Below are 8,124 nucleotides of genomic sequence, written 5' to 3'. Positions count from 1 at the left end.
ACACCTTTGATTTTTCCAGCATCTGCAGTTCTTTCTTAAACACAACAGCCTGACTGAAGAAGGGTCTCGACCCGAAACGTCACCCATTCCTTCTCTCCAGAAATGCTGCCCGTCCCGCTGAGTTACTCCAGCTTTTTGTGTCTATCTCCTGTTAACAAGCCTTACTAAGTCCAACACACAGTCATAGAGTGATACAGTGAGGAAACAGGCCCTTCAGCCCAACTTGCCCACACCAGCCAACATGTCTGTGGAATTCTCTGCCTCAGAGGGCGGTGGAGGCCGGTTCTCTGGATGCTTTCAAGAGAGAGCTACATAGGGCTCTTAAAGATAGTGGAGTCAGGGGATATGGGGAGAAGGCAGGAACGGGGTACTGATTGGGGATGATCAGCCATGATCACATTGAATGGCGGTGCTGGCTCGAAGGGCCAAATGGCCTCTACTCCTGCACCTATTGTCTATTGTGTATATGGTTTAAACCAGCATCTGCAGTCCCTTCTTGGACATTGTTTGCTTGGTGAGAACGAGTTTAGGCAATGAGACTCGACAAAGACTACTTTGAAGCTGGTTTGACTGTGGTGGGGGAGGGATGGAGAGAGAGGGAATGCAAGGGTTACAATGTTAGTGAAATCAATATTCATGCCACTAGGTTGGGAGCTGCCTGTGTGTAGATATAGATAGATAGATAGATAGATATAGATATGCCATTTATTGTCACTATACATGTACAGTGAAACTGAAAGCTGCTCGTACTCAGTGCATACATACAATTTAGCACAAAAAACAAGAAACAGAAAAAACAAAAAACAGAAAGGGAGAAGGGGGGGGGGGATGGGGGCGGGAATAGGTGCACAATTTCTGTGTGTGTGTGTGTGTGTGTGTGTGTGTGCTGTCTGCAGCATTCAGATACAGAACCCATACAATTATGACCTTCACAAACAAAGACAGCCTGCTCTCTCAAGGACTCCTGTCCTGCCTTGTCATTCGTAACATCGGGTAAAGAGACAGGTCTCAGTCGACTTACCCTCCCGTGACATTCTGAAATGTGGTTGCAACAGAAGGTCGCTGTTTAAATATTGCTCATCCATAACTCACACGGTGGCGCAGCGGGTAGAGTGGGTTGCCACCGTGCAGCGCCAGTGACCCGGGTTCAATCCTGACCACAGCTGCCTTCTGTGCGGAGTTTGTACATTCTCTCTGTGACCGCACGTCCCAAAGACGTGCGGGTTTGTAGGTTAGTCAGCCTCTGTATATTGTCGCTAGTGTGGGAATACTACAAGGGTGATCGCTGGTTTGCGTGGACTGGGTGGACCATAGGTACATATACATACCATATCAACAAGAATTCTGAAAAAGGGTCCCCGACCCGAAACATCACCATATATGTTCTTGAAATGTCAAAGACTAGACTAGGCATAGCTTCCAGGTGCATGAAATCATGAGAGGAATAGATCGGGTAGATGCACAGTCTCTTGTATAGAGTAGGGGAATCGAGGACCAGAGGACATGGGTTCAAGGTGAGGGGGAAAAGATTGAATAGGCATCTGAGGGGTAGCTTTTTCACACAACGGGTGGTGGTTGTATGGAACGAGCTGCCGGATGAGGTAGTTGAGGCTGGGACTATCCCAACGTTTAAGAAACAGACAGGTACATGGATAGGGCAGGTTTGGAGGGATATGGACCAATTGTGGGTAGCTGGGATTAGTGTAGCTGGGCCATGTTGGCCGGAGTGGGCAAGTTGGGGTGAAGGGCCTGTTTCCACGCTGCATCATTCCATGACGAGGTGAGCGGGGCAAAATTTGAAGAAGAAGCATATGGGGTGGGTTTTTTTACACCGAGAGCAGTGGGTGTGTGGAACATGCTGCCATGGGTGGTGGTGGAAGCAGATACGATAATGGAGGGATATGGATCACGTGCAGACAGGAGGAGATTAGATTCAGATTCAGATTCTGATTCAATTTTAATTGTCATTGTCAGTGTACAGTACAGAGACAACGAAATGCATTTAGAGATTAGTTCATCTTGGCAACATAATTGAATGGCGAAGTAGACTCGATGGGCTGAATGGCCTAATTCTGCTCCAAAAACATGCATTTCCTTGTTTCTACACGTAAGACTATAGCTTAGCTGCGCAGATCAGAGGACCATTGATTTTCCATCAGCCTTAGAACTGGACAGCACAGTGTACAGACACAATAATCCCAGCCACGGTGATTATTCCTTGATAAATTGATTCATTGTGGAGAATTTCCCTAATGATCAATTAGCCTAAACCCTGAGCTTTGAAGATCAGGCATGAAAACAAAAACACACATTTGTAGCTGGTTAGTTGTAAGGCGGGTCGCTCATTAAGAAATGCAAAACATTTAATGGTGTTGGATAAGCAAGAATATCAATACAAATAAGTAACTTAAGATCAGCAAGGCATGATTTTAGATCAGTGGAAAAAAATATATTGAATGGAAATTTGTACTAAATTAAAAATTGATGCCAAATGCCTACATTCATATTAATGTATTTTCAGTCAATACATCCACATGTTATGTTAGCATTACTCATCGATTTTTATAGAGTGGGGAAGTACAGCATGGAAACAGGCCCTTTGGCCCAGTGTGTTTCCATGCCGACCACCTTGCCTATTTATACCAATCCCAATGTTGTCGGAAGGAACTGCAGATGCTGGTTTAAATCGAAGATAGACACAAAATGCTGGAGTAACTCAGCGGGACGGGCAGCATCTGTGGAGAGAAGGAATGGCCGGCGTTTTGGATCGAGACACTTCTTCACTCTGATCAGTCAGAAGAATGGCCTCGACCCGAAACGTCACCCATTCCTTCTCTCCAGAGATGCTGCCAGTCCCGCTGAGTTACTCCAGCGTTTTGTGTCTGTGCCAATCCCACATGCTTACATTAATTCCATTCCCCCTCTACCCTCTGCTCGTTTCATGTACCTGTCCAGATGCCTCTTACCTGGTGTTACTGCTCCAGGCCCCGTCACCGTCAGTCTGAAGAAGGGTCCTACTCAATACTAAAGTATTGGCCTGGTGACATTTACCTGAATTTGGTCTTTATCCAAATGAAACCCTTCCTATCCATACATCTGTCCAAATGTATTGTACAAATCAATAAACGTGTCCACTTCTATAGCATTCTCTGGCAGCTCGTTCCAGATACGGACAAACCTATGAGATGATCAGCCATGATCATATTGAATGGCAGTGCTGGCTCTAAGGGCCGAATGGCCTCCTCCTGCACCTATTTTCTATGTTTCTATGTACGTTCTTAAGTGGGGTATCTTAAAGGAATTAACGGAATCAAGGGATGTGGGGAGAAGGCAGGAACAGGGTACTGATTGTGGATGATCAGCCATGATCATATTGAATGGCGGTGCTGGCTAGAAGGGCTGAATGGCCTCTACTCCTCCATATATTAAAAAGGAGTGATCTATCTTGCTCCGCTATAGGATCTTTGGTTTGGACACACGCTAGAGGTAGGAAACATGTTCCCGATGTTGGGGGAGCCCAGAACCAGGGGCCACAGTTTAAGAATAAGGGGTAAGTCATTTAGAACGGAGACGAGGAAACACTTTTTCCTCACAGAGAGTGGTGAGTCTGTGGAATTCTCTGCCTCAGAGGGCGGTGGAGGCCGGTTCTCTGGATGCTTTCAAGAGAGAGCTAGATAGGGCTCTCAAAGATAGCAGAGTCAGGGGATATGGGGAGAAGGCAGGAACGGGGTACTGATTGTAGATGATCAGCCATGATCACATTGAATGGCGGTGCTGGCTAGAAGGGCTGAATGGTCTCTACTCCTCCATATATTTTCTATGTTTCTATAAAGGAAAGTGGTAACCAATTTACACATTGCAAGCTCCCACAAACTCAAGTGGCCTCATTCTGCTCCTGTTACTTATCTTATGATCTCATGACTTTAGCAAGCGTTTAGTATTCAATGCCACACGCGGCCGCTGTTCCAACTAACTGATCCATGTCCAAGCCCTTGGTTTAGCAGCAATCGCCCTCCCAGAGGTCGTTTGACAGAATATTCTATTTTCTGCCGGGGGATAGTAAATGGTGATTGAATACACCTTTAAAAACCATGTACAACATGAACAACTCCTGACATCACTTCCTCTGGTCCTGACTATTTAAGGACACAATCCTGTAAAGATCCCGGGCTGTTCCACGCCGCCGCCACTGGGACTGTCGGCTCAACTCCATCCCCATCGCCTTTCAGTTTTCTCCAGCGAACTCATCCCACCCCCTTCTTATGTTGTATCATTGTCATTATATAACCCATGTAGACTTATCCCTCCCCTCGTCTCCTTAACCCCCCTCACACTTGGTGTGTGTGTGTGTGTGTGTGTGTGTGTGTGTGTGTGTGTGTGTGTGTGTGTGTGTGTGTGTGTGTGTGTGTGTGTGTGTGTGTGTGTGTGTGTGTGTGTGTGTGTGTGTGTGTGTGTGTGTGTGTGTGTGTGTGTGTGTGTGTGTGTGTGTGTGTGTGTGTGTGTGTGTCTGTGTGTGTGTGTGTCTGTGTGTGTGTGTGTGTGTGTGTGTCTATCTGTGTCTGCGTGTATGTGTCTGCGTGTGTGTGTGTGTGCGCGTGTGTGTGTCTGTATCTGTGTCTGTGTGTATCTCTGTGTCTGTCTGTGTGTGTCTCTGTGTGTCTCTGTGTGTCTCTGTGTGTCTGTGTGTGTCTGTGTCTGTGTCTCTGTGTGTGTGTGTGTGTGTCTGTGTGTGTGTGTGTCTCTGTGTGTGTGTCTGTGTGTATTTTGTGTTTGAGGTGGAAAAGTTGTGGTTTGTGGCGAGACCTTTTGTCAGAAAAAGATTGGAAATTGTAACCGGCGGCTATCAGTACTTTCCCAATCGCCCGGAGCTGCCCGTGAGAGGAGGTTTCAGCACCGCGAACAGCGGCGGGCGGCACTGCTACCGCTGCTCTCTCTCCGTCACTCCCTCCATCCCTCCATCCATCCGTCCGACCTTCACCACCCTTCATCGCACCTCTCCATCTATCTGTGTCCTCGCTGCCCCGTCTTCCCTCTCCTCGTCCTCATTCCTTATGTCTGACTGCTCGTAGACACCCCCCTTTCTCAATCTTGCTCGCTCCCCCCCCCCCCCTCTCCCCCCCTCTCTCTCCTCCCCCCCCCCCCTCCCCCTCCCCCTCCTCCTCCCCCCCCCCCCTCCTCCCCCCCCCCCCCCCCTCTCTCTCCCTTCCCTCCCCCCCCCTCTCTCTCTCTCCCCCCCCCCCCCCTCTCCCCCCCCTCCTCCCTTCTCCCCATCTTCCCCCTCCCCTCTCCCCCCTCCTCTCTCCCCCCCCCTCTCTCCTCCCCCCTCCTCTCTCCCCCCTCTCTCCCCCCCCTCCTCCTCTCCCCCCCCCTCCTCTCCCCTCCCCCCCCCTCACCTCCTCCCCCCCCCTCTCTCTCCCCCCCCCCCTCCTCCCCCCCCCCCCCTCCTCTCCCCCCCCCTCCCTCTCTCCTCTCCCCCCCCCCCCCCCTCCCACCCCCCTTCCCCCTTCCCCCCCCCTCTCCCCCCCCCCCCCCTCCTCTCCCCCCTCTCCCCTCTTCTCTCTCTCCCCCCCTCTCTCTCTCCCCCCCTCTCTCTCTCCCGCCCTCACCCTTCCCTATCTCTCCCTCGCGCCCTCTCTCTCTCCCACTCTCTCCCCCCCCCGCTGTCTCTCTCTCTCTCTCACTGCCCCCCTCTTTCTACCTCCCCCTCAATGCATCATTCTCCCCCTCTCTGTTCATCCCCCTCCCCATCTCCCCATCTCTGTGTACATCTATCCCTCTCTCCTCCCCCCCCCCCCCCCCCCCCCCCCCCCCGTCCTCTCTCTCTAACTTCTCGCCTGCGACACTACCTCCCCCCCCCCCCCATTGGTTGTAGAAACATAGACAATAGGTGCAGGAGGAGGCCATTCGGCCCTTCGAGGCAGCACCGCCATTCATTGTGATCATAGCTGATCCATTCATCCCCAATCAATAACCCGTGCCTGCCTTCTCCCCATATCCCTTGACTCCACCAGCCCCTAGATGAAGAATAATTTATTTGCCTGGATAGCAGGCAACACAAACCTTTTCACTGTATCTCGGTGTAGGTGACAATAATAAGCGGAACTAATGGGGCATTTTACATGCGGGGAAACAGGAAACAAGAGTCTGTAAGGTAGAGGAGGTGTTTACTAAGGGGCATTAAATAAATGCATTAAAAAGCAGGAAAAGGCCATCCAGCCTGTTCTACCATTCAATAAGGCCATGGCAGTCCAGAAACCCATTGATTCCCTCAATATCCTAGACAATAGACGCAGGAGTAGGCCATTCGACCCTTCGAGCCAGCACTGTGATCATGGCTGATCATCCCCAATCAGTACCCCGTTCCTGCCTTCTCCCCATATCCCCTGACTCCGCTAGTTTAGAGAGCTTTGCCCCACCGAGTCTGTGCCATCCATCCATACACCAACCCATACACTAGTTCTATGTTATCCCACGCTCACATCCTACACGGTAGGCGGGGGGTTTCACAGAAGCCGCTTAACATGAACTACAAACCTGCACCGCCTTTGGAGTGTGGGAGGAAACCGGAGCACCCGGAGCAAACACACGCGGGTCACGGAGAGAACTCTCTCTCTCCCTCCATCCGACCTTCACCACCCTTCATCGCACCTCTCCATCTATCTGTGTCCTCGCTGCCCCGTCTTCCCTCTCCTCGTCCTCATTCCTTATGCCTGACTGCTCGCGGGTCACGGGGAGAGAACGTGCAAACTCCGTACAGACAGCACCCGCGGTCAGGATCGAACCCGGGTCTCTGTGGTTCGTGTAAACGTGTGGTTGGAGGTCGGTGCAGACTCAGTGTGACTAAGGACCTGTCTTCGTGCTGTGTGCCTCTTTAATAGCGCGTCGTGGTTAGGCTTGTAGGTTGGCCTCCACGGACCAAATGACCTTCAGCAGATGTGTGTGTGTGTGTGTGTCGAGGCCATGGATTCAATAACATCATCTCTGCCAGCAGTTAGCACACACGTTGTTGCCCTTGGTTACTGAATCACCTTGCCTCCATCTCTAACCCTCTGGCTTTTTACAGCTGTCTGTATTCACTGTTCAGCTGGATGTTTGCAGATCTCTGACCATAATATGTATTTTATGCATGGAAAGGTGGAATTAATACAGTGAAATACTGTGACCCCTTGTCCAGGACAAGGGGTCACAGCTTAAGGATAAGGGGGAAATCCTTTAAAACCGAGATGATGAGAACTTTTTTCACACAGAGAGTGGTGATTCTCTGGAACTCTCTGCCACAGAGGGTAGTTGAGGCCAGTTCATTGGCTATATTTAAGAGGGAGTTAGATGTGGCCCTTGTGGCTAAGGGGATCAAAGGGTATGGAGAGAAGGCAGGTACGGGATACTGAGTTGGATGATCAGCCATGATCATATTGAATGGCGGTGCAGGCTCGAAGGGCCGAATGGCCTACTCCTGCACCTAATTTCTATGTTTCTATGTTTCTATGAACCCTGGCTATAATGGACTATGGGGAGGGGGTGGAGGGGTGAGTTTGTGTTGGGTTTATTGTCACGTGTACCGAGGTACAGTGAAAAGCTTTTTGTTGCGGTGCAGGCTCGAAGGGCCGAATGGCCTCCTCCTGCACCTATTTTCTAACCAGTCAGCGGAAAGACAATACATGATTACAAACATAGAAACATAGACAATAGGTGCAGGAGTAGAGGCCATTCGGCCCTTCGAGCCTGCACCGCCATTCAATATGATCATGGCTGATCATCCAACTCGGTATCCTGTACCTGCCTTCTCTCCATACCCCAATCGAGCCATCCACAGTGTACATGATACATGATAAGGGAATATGGTGAATAACGTTTAGTGCAAGATAATGTCCAGTAAAGTCCAATCAAAGATAGTCCGAGGGTCTCCAATGAGGTAGATAGTAGTTCAGGACTGCTCTCTGGTTGTGGTAGGATGGTTCAGTTGCCTGATAACAGCTGGGAAGAAACTGTCCCTGAATCTGGAGGTGTGTGTTTGTTTACACACTTCTGAAAGGCAGCAACTCTACCACTGCACATCTGCCAAACATGATGCCAACACTAACTCCTATTAATTGAATCAATTGAAAAAAATACAGCATGGAGACA

The sequence above is a fragment of the Leucoraja erinacea genome, chromosome 38, assembly GCF_028641065.1.
Source record: "Leucoraja erinacea ecotype New England chromosome 38, Leri_hhj_1, whole genome shotgun sequence".
NCBI classification, from domain to species: Eukaryota; Metazoa; Chordata; class Chondrichthyes; order Rajiformes; family Rajidae; genus Leucoraja; species Leucoraja erinaceus.
Note: the sequence above shows the minus strand (reverse complement) of the source record.